Consider the following 14,486-nt stretch of genomic DNA (forward strand, 5'->3'; position numbering starts at 1 on the left):
AGCGTATCTAACTCTCCTCCCAGTTTAGTATCATCTGCAAACTTGCTGAGGGTGCAGTCCACGCCATCCTCCAGATCATTTATGAAGATATTGAACAAAACCGGCCTGAGGACCGACCCTTTGGGCACTCGTCTTGATACCTGCTGCCAATTAGACATGGAGGCATTGATCATTACCCGTTGAGCCCGACAATCTAGCCAACTTTCTGTCCACCTTATAGTGCATTCATCCAGCCCATACTTCTTAAACTTGCTGGCAAGAATACCATGGGAGACGGTGTGAAAAGTTTTGCTAAAATGGTGAAAAGCTTTGCTAAAATATTATTATGTTAAAGGTTTTAACTGGTTCATTCTTAATTGGAGTGTTGAGTATTTTACATTTTCCTTGAATGTTAGCTGGGAGCCATACAAATAAAATGTACTGTCACTCTCTACTTTTCCTGTTCTGAGCCCACACACAGATCTGTCCTGAGTAGTAGCATGGCCTGCTACTCTGGTTCTGAGCCAATACACATTTCTGGCAATGACCCTCAATCCTTTCCTGAAGAACCCTTATTATTTCAGGGCTGCATCCTGCTCATCCACGTCTGCCATTGCCCCTCCATTAAGAACTGCACCATACCTTGCAATTATAATTATTGTTTTTCTTACCCAAAAGGGCTAGTTTTTCTAGAACTATGGTGTAGTTTCCAAAGGCAGACAAAAATATATCAGGGACTGAACTGAGACCTCCAGACTCAGTTTGCTTGGATGCCATGCCTGGATTTAAGCACAGTGGAGAGTGCTGTACTTGAGTTCCAGTGGGCCAAGCGGCCAGTGCATGCTTGCCTTCTTGTCTCCCCACAGGTGCCTAGGGAACTGCGTACACATTTTTTTGTATTGTTTACCAGTGGCTCGGGAAGTGACCTAGCCACTCTCAGGCTGATTGTCTTGTTTGATTTGATCTGTGACCTTTTATTACATTTAAATAGTAACAAGTCCCCAAATCCGGAGAGTATTCATCCCAGAGTTTGGGAGGAATTCATGAATGAAGTGGCTGATCTGCTAACAAAAATGTACAATGTACAATCCCTCCTTTAAAATCCGCTGCTAGAGTGGAGGGTAGCAAATATAAACCTGTCTTTGAGAAAGATGGTTGGGGGAATCTGGGGAATTGCACATCAGTGAACCTTATGTTAGTAGCAAATTGTTTGGCACATTAGAGGATAGTGATGAGTCCTCGAGATATAATGAGGTAAGCTAGGGCCAAATTAGCACGGCTTCACAGTGTTTGGAAAGAAAAGGAAGGATGGTCCAGTGCTTAGGGCTCTAGCTCGGCCTTTGGAAGACCCCCGGGTTCCATTCTCTGCTTTTCCACAGACCTTATGTGACCCAGGGCTAGTCCCTTAAGGTATGTCTACATGATGATTAAAAATCCAGTGGCTCTGAGTCTCAGCTGGCTCGGGACTGCACAGTGTTGCCATTTGTGTTTGGGCTGCAGCCCAGGCTTTGAGACTCTCCCTCCCCCTTGAGGGCTTTCAGAGCCCAGGCTCCACCCTGAGCCTGAACATCTATGCAGCAATTTTTAGTCCCGTGAGCCAGAGTCAGCTGACCCGGGTCGGCCATGGCAGTGCCACAGGTCTTTTATTGCCATGTAGACATACCCACATTCTCTCTGTGCCTCAGTTCCCATCTATACAATGGCGATAATAGTTCTGTCTTGCCTCGCAGGAGTGTGAGGATAAATATATTAAAGATAGCACCATAACAGGCCGGACAGGTATCTAAAAGACAGTCCAATCCGTTAGCGTTCTTCTAGGCTGTGGATCAAAATAGTGAGGAAAGGAGAACCTGTTTGTTTGGTTTTAAATATTCAGACTACTGCAAGTTCAGAAGCTCTGTCCAAAACTCTGGGATCTCTTGACAATCTCTTCAAAAATAGGTTTCAGATTAACAGCCGTGTTAGTCTGTATTCGCAAAAAGAAAAGGAGGACTTGTGACACCTTAGAGACTAACCAATTTATTTGAGCATGAGTTTTCGTGAGCTACAGCTCACTTGCTCAAATAAATTGGTTAGTCTCTAAGGTGCCACAAGTACTCCTTTTCTTTCTTCAAAAATAGAGTAATAAAATACGCTTATCATTAACCCCAAGATTAAAAAACATGGCAGCAACATTGATAGAGTAGTTTAAAATGAAACCCCTCCATAGAAACCTCCCCAGAGTCTCATGCACACTGCTACCGAGCCCTACCCATCTCTTGATGGACAAGGGAGAAAAGATGGGCCTCCCAGCTTGTCCTAAAGATGAACTATCTTGGACTGTAATGGACCAAGATCAGAAGACATGGGCCCTGAACTGAGTTGTCAAATAGTGAGAATCCAGCTATAAAGTCCTCACACGTGGTTATTAAGGAAACTAACCATCTTAGGGTGAGAGGCAAAGTTCTGTTATGAGTTAGAAACTGGCTAAGCAAAAAACAAGCATATAAGGTAAAGGGTTAATTTTCATGTTCTATAGCGAGTCCTATGTTCCTGATGCCATACCATTTTTATAATTCTCATATGCAATGGCTGTGGGCTTTCTTTTGAAGAGGTGCTTTAGTGTTACTGGTTTACAATGCTAAATAACTCATTAATTTGTAAAAAGAAAAGGAGTACTTGTGGCACCTTAGAGACTAACAAATTTATTTGAGCATAAGCTTTCGTGAGCTACAGCTCACTTCATCGGATGCATTCAGTGGAAAATACAGTGGGGAGATTTATATACATAGAGAACATGAAACAATGGGTGTTACCATACACACTGTAAGGAGAGTGATCACTTAAGGTGAGCTATTACCAGCAGGGGTGCGGGGACGGGGACCTTTTGTAGTGATAATCAAGGTGGGCCATTTCCAGCAGTTGACAAGAACGTCTGAGGAACAGTGAGGGCTGGAGGGGAGCTGTAGCTCACGAAAGCTTATGCTCAAATAAATTGGTTAGTCTCTAAGGTGCCACAAGTACTCCTTTTCTTTTTGCGAATACAGACTAACACGGCTGCTACTCTGAAACCTGTCATTAATTTGTGAAATGTATAGTTTTAGGGTCTGATCTGGCTTTCACTGGAGCCTACTTAGATTGTAAGTGTTTTAGTGCAGGGATTATCTTTACTGTGTGTATACCGGAGGCAGCTCAATGAGTCTCTGATCTTTGGCCTTTTGAGGCTTTCACAAAACAAATAATAATGAGCTGGCTTGGTCCATAGTGGGTGGAACTGATCCCTGGATTGAGAGCTCCATGAGTATCAGATCACTGTCTGTCTCTAGCTGCAAGGCATATGTAATTCTCCTGATGTTCACTTCGGGAAGGCTGCTTCCGCTCCCAGTCTTGGGTCACTTCTATTGCCCATAGACAAAAAGAAATTTTATGTAACTTGGTAGGTAGGAAGTTAATAATTGAGGGGTTAATGGTGTTTTTATCAGCAGATTTGGCCATGTGCATTTAGAGAGCTGTTTATTGCATAAGGCTGTGTTGATTTACCTTTGCTAGTCCTGTTTATTGCACTTCATTACTCCCAGGGTGTAACTGGGCCTCAGGGAGAATGATTGCTGTGGCCTGCCCCCTTTCTTTTTTGTTTGTCTTCTTTTTTTAATGGAGCTGGGGCTCGTAAATCCATTATCTTTTAACATGTTAATCTCAACCTGAGGTGAGTTTCCTGAATCTATCCACCCCAAGCTGATATTCAGTTTAGCAAGCAGCCAGGCATGACCCACAGTCTCTGAAGGAAGAGAGAAACAGATATTTATTCCTCTCTTCTTCTGTCTCTTCTGCATCCTGAGGACAGTGGGCTGGAGTACTACCTGTCATTGTGCTGTCATTGTCAAGGGTGAAATTTTCAGGAGCTGGGGGCGAGGTTTATTGAGTAGTCCCTATGTTTGTCTTCCTTGGAGAACTAACATTCTTAGTAATCAATTAGGCAAATGCATACTAGCTTTTTCCCTTTTGACCGATAATGCCATATCCTAGGAGGGATAAATAAAGGATGGTTTTTAAGGGTGGATCTTGAAGTTGATGTATGGGGCTTCAGGTCTATAATTCTTGGTGGCACTAAAGAGAGCTGGGAAGCAATAGCTTTGCACCTTGTGCTGAGACTGTGCCCTGTAAAGTGGGGTTATGATCAAATAAGTGAGATGGTGAAACTGGTGTCTTGTCATCTCATTTATTCGTTGGTGTGTTAAATCCATGGAGGATTCGCTCCCTGTGGAAGTCAAAACAAGATAATTGTGTCTGTCTCCTGGTGCTCTGCAGTCTCTTATCAGAACATGGTGGTGAAGCAAGAAATGGAGAGAAAAATTAGCGGAACAATAAAGATACTAGGATGGTGGTGGCTGCTGGGTCAAGGCAGCGTATGACTCTTCTACAGCTGTGTTGATGAAGTGGGGCCAGCAGTGGTGCTGTCAGTATCTCTAGCTCTGCAAACAGAGTGACGTTTTAAAGCAGACACTGATCTGGTCCTACCTGTGCTTTGCTCAGGTAGCAAGGAGGGTATGGGTGGGCGGTGAGACACAGGTGTGTGGGATTCCCTCTGCAGTCTCTGGCACTGCAATCCCTTCTTCTCCACATAGATGCAAGCACATTGTTTGTGCCCCACCTGCAGATGGTTCTGTTGGTTTGGCAAAGATACTGTGATGGGGCGGCTGCTCCTCACTGGCAGAAAAGGGTTGAATAGAGCGTTAGGGAGGCTGCACCAAATGCTTGCTTCATGTACACCCCGGTGGTGTTTGTGGACAAAGAGTTTCTTGATGCTTTTTTTATCCTGTTTGCCTATGGGCAAGAGAACTACTTGCTGACATACTGGAGTCTTGCGTGTAGACCAGCTGTCTGCATAGGCAGAGCACAGTTGTCACTAATTGCTTTTGTTACCCAAATGTTTGCTGTCTAATTTTTCTCTTTAGATTCTTGAGTTAGAGAACTAATTGTTGTCCTCAGCTGAATATTAATAATTGTGAATGTAAGTTGCAATAGAAACACTCAGCGCTCTGGATGGGTGCTTATCTTTGGAGATGAATGTTCTTTTGGTTAAGGCAGTAGAATAAGACTGGAGGTCCTGGGTTCAATCATTGGCTCTGCCATAGATTTTGTTGGCCAGACTTGGGCAAGTCTTCCCTATGTGTAAAATGGGTATGATGTTAGTTTGTCTCCCACCCTTTGTTCATCCATTTAAAGGATAGCTCTTCAGGGCAGGGTCTTCTGATGTGTATCAGCACACGGGTCCCAGGTCTCAATTATGGCCTGTAGGCTCCATTGCAGCCATTATTAATAATCACCATACATAAAAAAAATACAAATTTTTCTTTCTTCTCCATCACCTGCCACAGAGGGTGCAGGAAAATAATTAAAAATAAAAATTGTCCCATTCTGAAAGACTAGCTATTTTATTTTGAACGTACAACCAAATGGGGAGCTGACCTGTTAAGGTTGCATGCGTGTGTTTTCCAGGAGGAAGCTTCCATGTCTCTTCTCTTTCCTTCCATCGCGCTCCTTGTTCCAGCAAGCGCTGCTGAGAATGGAGCACACGCTGAAGTTTGAATGAACTCTGAAATACATGTGTGTTCCTGTTGGGATGCATTACATATAGAGGGAGCAACTGAAAATGGATGATTTTCAACTTGTTCAAATAGGCATTATCAGTGATCTTCCCTTGTTCTACTTGCTGATGTTGATGTTCATTCCATGTACCCATTGCCCAGCTCTGTTGTCCGTGTGCCGAGGAGTCAGAGTAAGCTGTAAACCCCCTCTTGTAGACGCGGAGGGCACATCACCATGGCTGACAACTAGAAGTGGCATAAACTGAACTGCTCCCTGTGTAGGAGGAGGGAACACCCCTTCCCATGAGCTATTAATTTAATTCCTCCCTGCTCTGCTTCTCTTAGTCCTGCAGAGATGCTGATGACTGGGGAGTTTGGGGAGCTTTTGCTTCACTTATTCCTGAACTTCACATTGAGGCTCTGAATGACTCCTCTGGTGGGACCAGAATTCCCTCCCTTCTCTTTGCATTTCGACATACAAGGCTGGGCCCTGACCTGAAGACTGTTCCAGACATGTCCCTGGCTCTGGGTTTCCTCCTGGCTCTGTATTGTAGGCTAACTATGCTTACTCCTAACTCTTTGAGCAGGGGGTTGGACTAGGTCCTGAGGTCCCTTCCAACCCTGATATTCTATGATTCTATGATTCTTCTCCCCATGCCACTACCCACCTCGCTGTGTCTCTTTCTTCTCTTCCGTGGCTCATTCCAGGCAGGGTGAGCTGGGACTTGTGCTGTTCTGCAGAGGACATCGCTACATCTGCTATGTAGGCGGGCCTGCAGGTGAGTGGATCAGGGACAGCTCCTGCTGCGGTATGCATGTGCACTGGAGCCTGGTGGAATGCAAAGTGTGTTCTCCGTCTCAACGTTCCTCTTTCCTTTTCTCTGGGAGTGAAATTAGGACATCTTGCTTTTTAGTGTCATGACAGGGATTGATGGGGAGGGAAGGGACATTTACTGAGTTCTGTCAATCTTATTAAAATATTTTGCATGGATTGTGTGATGTCAGTCTCTAGTAGACCAAGATCTGGCTGAGGATATCAGTGCTGCCGCTACTGATAGCTAATAGAGATTCTCTCTCCCAGCCATTAATGATCAGTTCACCTCTAACGGGATGCGTCCTCTACAAACCAGCGGTTCTCCAACTTTAAAGTGTATGTCACAGTTACAGAGCTAGCTGCCCCTCTCTGACCTCTGAGTGCATCCCCTCAGGTCTCAGGCCTTTCACCTTCACCTGTCCTGGGGCAGGTACCTGTGCTTCTCCCACTCATGGACCATGGACAGGGCCCTGGGTTAGAGCCCTCAGTGAATTGCCCTGCTTATTACCCCTATGTGTCTAACACGGCTCGGGTACGTGTGGTTTTTTCCCTTTCCCAGCTTGTGACCAGGGGTAAATACAGTGATTCAAAGCAAGCTTCTCAAATCAAAGAAGTGTGCAACTTTAATGGTAGGAACAAAGGACAACGTAAGTGAAATGGGTTTTTAAATCAAAAGTTCTATACCCATGTCTCATTTTTACCTACGCCCACCTCCCCCCACCTTGTATAGGAAGTCTAGGAAGGTCTGGCTTCTTAAGACCTCAAGCAGGTGTCTCTTTCTGTGTGTGTGTCAGTCTGTTCCCTGCCAACAGCTCCCAAACAACTACCTCCTCTCTGGACAGAGGAGACTTTAAACTGTTCATTGTCCTTTTGATCTGTTGGTTCCCAGCGCAGACCAAACAAGCTGTGTAACTTGGCTGGAGCCAAGGAGGTAGGTGGAATCTTCCCAGATAATAGCTCAGGAATGCTTCTCAATCCCCCCTGAGGTATCTAGTCTGGACCCATTGTCTTTTCTTCTTCCTTGTTTTTCTAATGGCCTGCTATTAAACTAAACTAGTGTATGCATGTAATAAGCATCCTAATTACCAGGTCACATACAGTGTTCATAAATTGTAACAGAGCAGCTCCATATTCTTTGCAGTGTGGATCACATCATCTTGAAATACATTCTCATGGATGTCTCCCCATCCATTCCCCATTTTCTAGCATCACCCCTTTCCCAACTGTGAGCACATGGCCCCACCTCCTCTCCCATTTGTCATTGCCTGACTCCACTTGCTCTGCCCTTTGTCATTGTCCCTCCTATATGCAACTGTATAGCATCCCCGTGGCAACTACATCAGTGGCTTACATGGATAAATGAGAGTAGGGAAAATTTCAATGTCTAGCTGTGGAGGAGAATCAGCACCATGTAGTCAGCCAACTCTCTGTGGACCACATGTGACCCTCTGCTCTACACAGATAGCCATTAATGCAGTTCAGATCTGTCTGTCTCAAATCTCGGATGGAAAGTTCTGCCCCTTGCCAATTTCTGCCAGATGTTCTGAGACAGGACCATTGCAATAGTTTGGGCTACTCCTTTTATGTTGCCTTATTTGTAAGTTTTCAGTTGAATGCTGTAGCAGCAAATGAATATCTTTCATCACCTCCTCCTGTGATAGTGTTGATTGCGTGGCAAACACTGTAGATAAGTCTATAAAATGGTTTTGGGGATTAATACAAAACCACATACAAAAAATTCTCACCTGGGACTCAGATTATCCATATTTGGTCTCTGGCCAAAGGAGAATATGTTTTTTCTTTGAAGACAATTCCTGTGGTCATTTATGAGCTGTTTGTCCTGATACACACTTTCCCTACTTTTTTTTTTAAAGGCCATATGTTTTCACACAGAGAACTCAAAATGGCTAGTTTAAGTTTGACTCTTGCACACACATAATTTTCATTGACCAAATTTAAAAGAAATTGGATAAAAATTAACAAGGTTATGAGTGATTCAAAGTGGTGACCAGGCCATATCCAGTGGAAAATATCCCCTAACTTGAGAATTTGTATAACTGACCCTGACTGGGCGATCGGTGGGGTTTGAACTTCTTGCCATTAGTGCTAAAAGCATCAGCTTCGACAGTTGAAGTAATTGTTAGGTCACAGCTGTACTAGACTCTAACCTCTTCATGTTAAGCAGCCACTAGGAGGAGATGAAGACACAGGCTCCCCATTACAATTGCATTTCTTCAAGGATGCATTGTCCTGGTGCACACATTTTCAAGAGTGTATGGACATCTGAATTAATGGAAAAAGCCCCTGACTTGTAGTGCTGACCCAGATCTATGGGCATTCTGACAAGGAGCTGAGCAGGAACCAATGGACAGGAGTGTCCCTTTAGCATGGGACTGTATGAGCACTTCAACACAGATTGTTGCTGTAGACAGAACTATTGTGACATTTGTTGTGGGTTTCGGGGAAGAGGTTAGCGTGAATTTGAATTCTGGCTCTTGTCCCACCAGCGTTTATTGTCCGATTGAACGGCTTGGTGAAGTGACAGTCTATAAGGGCAGATAAAATTATCTCCTTCCAAGAGCTGTTGGTGCACTAATGACATGTTGCATCTCAACGTTCATTGAGGGAAATGTCCCTCTTGCTTTCTGTTGGTGGAACAACAGATAACATGGGATTTTTGATTCACAAGGTGAGTCCTCAAATCTACAAGATCCATGTGTCTGAGATGTGAAGTAGGGGAGGTGAGTGGCACAAAATTGTTCTATCTGTCTTGACTCCAGCACCAGTGGAAACGATAGCTCTGAGTGCTGTGTCTGGAATATTTCACAACAGACCTACATCTGGTGTTTCTCTGGAAGTGCTGAAATGTGTTACTGGTATTAGTGGGGAAGAAGCATCTGCCCAGTTTATTGCTTAAATGCTATGTGTAGAAATCAAGGTGTAGCTCCTCTTCCTCTGAGCAAGAAGTCAATTTGAGTGTCCCAGTGATTGAGGAAGGCTTACAGAGTAAAATATGTGTTGTTTTTGGGTTTGGATTTGTTGTTGTTGTTGTTTTTTGTCTGATTGGGAAAGGAACTCAGGTGACAGAGCTGGGAACTGACAGGCTCTCCTAAAACTGGTATAATAGTTCTGACTACATCTGTGCACAGATACCATAACGATGGGCACGAAGAGCTGGGTGGTGATGATTGGTATTATGAGGTTGAACTCAATGTTTATAAAGTGGTTTGAGTCCCTCTGGTGGAGGATGCTAGAAAAGTGCAAAGCAATACTTTTGGTTTGTTTATACCCAAATCTGTATCTCTATATAACTTCTGCCTTCCAATCAGGATTGGCAGCCAGGCCAGTTCCCTGGAACTGTGCTCACCTGGCTGGTTAGATGGGTGGATGACTGGCAGGATTTAAAAGCTAGAGGAGAGGCTGAGGGAGGAGGTGGTAGCCGCCACCCTCAGAGTTACAGAGTTGAAGGCCTGGAGGGGTCACCGGCCCTCCAGTCTGACCATCTACATATCATAGGCTACCAACACTACGCAGCACCCACACACTGAACCCAACAACCAAAATTAGGACAAATCTCCGCAGTCCACAGGAGACTTGACTATTATGTGTCACAGGCAGAGAATAGGAGGGACCGATGTGCACCAGTATTTGAGGCCCCCGCAATAGCAGCAAAATTATTAAGCCAGATAAACCCAGTTAATCCTGGCAGGTGACCTGCACCCACATGCTGAAGAGGAAGACGAAAACCCTCGAAGGTCACTGCTAATCCTGAGCATGTAAGCAAGAATGAGTCAGCCAAGCACGTGAGAGAGAGAACACTCAGTGCCCCCTCAGAGTCTACCCACCCCTCATAATGCCCCATCTGCAGATGTGGCCATCCCTGATGCTTCAGAGGAAGGAGCGCAAACACTGCTGTGATCAGTGTTTTTCCCAGGAATTGAAATTAGGGGGGGGGTGTTCAAATTTACGGGGGTGGGAGGTGGGGTGCATTCAGGGCCGATGATGGGTGAGACTGTGTGAGGGTGAAGGTGGGCTGTATGGCACCATAGTCAAAACTGAAAAATGTTTTATAACCATTTTATTAGATTTAACTCATGTTTTAAAATCATTACACAACTTAAAGTTGGCTACTTCTATGAAGCACTACATCTACATTCTTCTTGGTTTCTTGTTATAATTTTTGCACAACTCTGTTAATGAACTTCTTGAATGCAACGCGTTCATCTTTGGTGGCTTCTCATGTGTCCAGTACTTCCATTCCTTCAGTTGATATGTTCATTATTTCATTCACATGATCAGGCAGAAGGTGACTTCTTTCAGAACACAAAATTCTATTCAATGATGAAAAAGAACATTCAGCTGTAGCTTTTGTGTCTGGGAGTAGCAAGAGATGAATTCCTACTTCTTTCATCCTAGGAAACATAGCATAAAGATCAGGTCGAGCCACTAGTGATGATAAAAAAGAAGTTGAAGTCAAATCTTCATTCATTCGTCATACGATATTCCACTCTGTGTTCAAATTCTCTATTCTGTCCTGAGCACATGGCAGCCCCATTGCTGGTAGTGCCTCACTCCACTCAACTGTCAGTGTTTTATAGGACAAGGATGTGTAAAAGCTACGTAGAGGTTGAGTAGAATCTAGAAGTCGCTGTTGTAGATTTTTAAGAATCAAGTCTGTGTACTTTTTCAGTTGTCTTAACAAACACTTCTTGTCCTCTTCACTTAAGGATTCAATATAAATGCCTTCATTAGTCAACTTCTGGACTGAAGTCTTTGCTTCTTCCAGTACTTTTTCAATGGATAGCTGTCTGATTGATCCAAATGTAGCTTCTATTGCTGGACAAAGATCTACTACTGTTGCAGCAGTTGCCTGGATGGCATTGTTTAATGACTCAAGTGGGTTCAACAGTAGACTTACAAGAGAAAGAATGGCAATAGTCTTCTCTGAATGTAGTAGCAAAAGTAATCCACCAGCCTCACTACTTAGATCCATCCCATCTTGGTAGATACTTTCCAAAGTCAGTAATAATGGGTGGAATAATTTTAAGACAATAGCCAGGGATCGCTCATGAGAAAGCCAGAGGGTTTTCCCAGGTTGGACTAATTTGAACTTCAGTCCCAGTGTATCTTCTATACTTTCCAAGATACTCAGTCTTTTTGGACTCTTGCTGAAAAAAGAATATAATGAAGACATTAAATTTATAGCTTTTTAAATGTCTTTTGAAGAGTCTGCAGCTTGTACTAGATCTAGTTGGAGTAGATGGCCTCTGCAGTGTGTATAGGAGAGATTAGGGTTACACTTTTCTCTGAGCAAAGCTTGTACTCCACCATGTCTTCCAGAGAAGTTTGCAGCTCCATCAAATGCACAAGCAGCCATCTGTTTGGGGTCCAATTGAAAAGCATTTAACTCTTCTAAGATGTGGGTTGTCACAGATGCAGCCGATGTGTCTTCTATAACTTGAATATCTAGAAATGCATCTACTGGCCTACCACTGACATCAAGATAATGTACACAATGACTTAAAACCTGATGCCCATTTGCATCGGTGCATTCATCATCCATGTAGGCAAATTTTTTGAATGTGGTGAGAGAGGTCTTCACTTTTTCAACTGTTGAGTCTTTCACTGTTGCACCATATGCGTCTAGCCAGTCAGTTGAGTTTCTTGCAGAAAGATAGTGAGCATTTGCTGGTCTTGTTTGGAACAAGTGTTCAACTTCAGGATGAACAAGTGACAATGCCCTTAACATTGGCCTCCAGTTTGTAGTGTGTGATATCTCTTGCCTAAATAGAAAGTATGATGCCACAGCCATGTTTGTTCGCATGAACTGTGTTGTTTCTCCAGCATTCTTAACAGCCTCATTAACACTCACCGGTTTTGTCCTTGGTCAGTGGAGACTCAGAGTTCAGAGGTGCTTTCACATGAGTTCACCTCCCAGGTCGGGGGCAAGAAGGTACCATGCTCGTTCCTCCAGCTGCTCACTGTTCACTCTGACCCCTGTTGTTCATTGTGCCACTGTTCACTCCATCGATCTGTTGCCAATGGCCCTGTGCCATTTTATCTTCTGCTGCCACCTACCACTGTGACCTCTGCGAGTTGGTCTCTTGAGGTTCCACCCAGCTCTATGATTTCAGCTGAGGTCTCAGTGGGGGAACCTAGCTGCTAGTGCAGACTGGGGCGTGTCTTCCACAGAAACACTATCCCACAGCAGGTCTAAGCACTTACACCTGATTATCAGTGATTTCAGCTGTAGTGATCACCTAACAAAACAAAAGACTATCTATGGAGACTAATCAGCTCTGTCTTTAAACAGAGGAAAGGGGCAGATCAAATAATATTTGTGACTCAGGCAGACCATCAAGAAAAACACCTGTTCCCACCCTCTCTCTTGATATTCTCAATCAGCAGAGGCTAAGTACAGTTCTACTGCCTTTTACTCATACAATAAGAATAACAACATTTCATCTTCATCCCCCCTTCCCCCCTCGCATTCAAGTGATTTGTAACCCAACCCCAGCCAAAATCTATCACTTGGGCAACACAGCTCTGTGTGCTGGATACCTAGGTAGATTAGGTGTGAATGTAAATACAGTCTGGTCCTGAAGCCTTTCCCCCCAGCCCCCAGCTCATCACTAGCTGTCAGGGAGAGCTCATTTAGACTTTGCTTACAAATCAAAATTTGAAATGATTAGGTTGGCCAACATCACCGAAGTGAATGCACTGACTTGGTCATAAAAACAGAAGCTGTATAAGGAAGCTAGTCTATGTTCAGACTTCAAATCTATTATACTTTTTCAGATACAAGAATTTTATCGTACACTTTATATGCTTTTAAAGTGTGTATTAATGTTTCAATTTCAATTCAAATTTCCAAACAATCACTGCATGTGACTAGTTCACAAAACTGGGGGGGGAGGAGGGGGGTTGGGCAATCCCTGGTTGTGATGTACGTCACTATGGGCAGGTTATGGGCAGGAGGTTGTGGGAGTGAGACTGAGAAGTTAGATTAGGGAGCGGGGTTTCGGGGACAATAGGAGGGGAGTACAATTTTGCCCCAGAGAGGCATTCCTCAACCCCAGCCCCTTATCTGAAACTTGTTCCTTTGACAAATATCACTTGAGGAGCTCCTCAAAGCTTGTCAGTACACACTCCTGATCAAGGAGTTGGGAGAAATTGCCTGGGAGTGTCATCACAAAGTGGAGAAGCTTAGACAAGCTGCTAATGTTAATAAGCAGCCCCAGGCTGATGTAATTGTCTCCTAAAATACCTGCAGTGGGTAATCTGTAGGGCACTTAAACAGTCTTGGAGAAGGGGACTTTTTTCTCTTGAGAACAAGCTGACAGGAAGCTGAATATGTTGCTTTCAGGTGACCTGGTGAAGGGTGCGGGAAGTTCAGGAATTTTTTGTTTCTTTATAATATTGGTGGAGAAAAGCCCTTTTTAAAATAAACTTATCTTCAACCCTGGACACATCAGGCCTGATTTTTCTTGGATTTTTTGCTGGAGAACTAGGGAGATTGTGACCTCATGACCTCAGAACAGACTAAAACCAGAGCTATTGAGAGGAAGGGATTTTTAGTCAGACCAACTGAAACTCTTTGGATCAAATTACAAACCCCTTACTCACATTGATGAGCAGTTATTCACCTAAGTAGTCCATTGACTTCAATGGGACTGCTTATGTGGGGACCCACTTCCCAGAGTGAGTGAAGTTATCTCAATCTGTCTGTTCTTTTCTTGGTCTCTTTTCTTTATAAACTCTTTAACTCTAATCCCGGAGAAACAGGTGGGGAGAAAAGCTTTCTTTGTGAAAGATCCACCAGCTCTGGTCCTTCATGTGCAGGCTCAGAATACTCCCACTTCACTTTTCTGGACCTCCAGCAAAACGAGGCAAGAGAGAGCTTGTAATTCCGGACATATTAAAGCAGAGGTGGGCAAACTACAGCTCGGGGGCCACATCTGGCCTGCGGGACCCTCCTACCTGGCCCCTGAGCTCCTGCCCCGGGAGGCTAGCCCCTGTCCCACCCCCTCCCGTCCCCCCTCCCCCGCAGCCTCAGCTTGCTCCGCTGCTGGCGCAATGCTCTAGCGGCAGAGCTGTGAGCTCCTGGGGCAGCCCGGCCTGAGCCG

Source organism: Lepidochelys olivacea (genome assembly GCF_965140295.1).
Source record: "Lepidochelys olivacea isolate rLepOli2 genome assembly, chromosome: 10".
In the NCBI taxonomy this organism is placed as follows: Eukaryota; Metazoa; Chordata; order Testudines; family Cheloniidae; genus Lepidochelys; species Lepidochelys olivacea.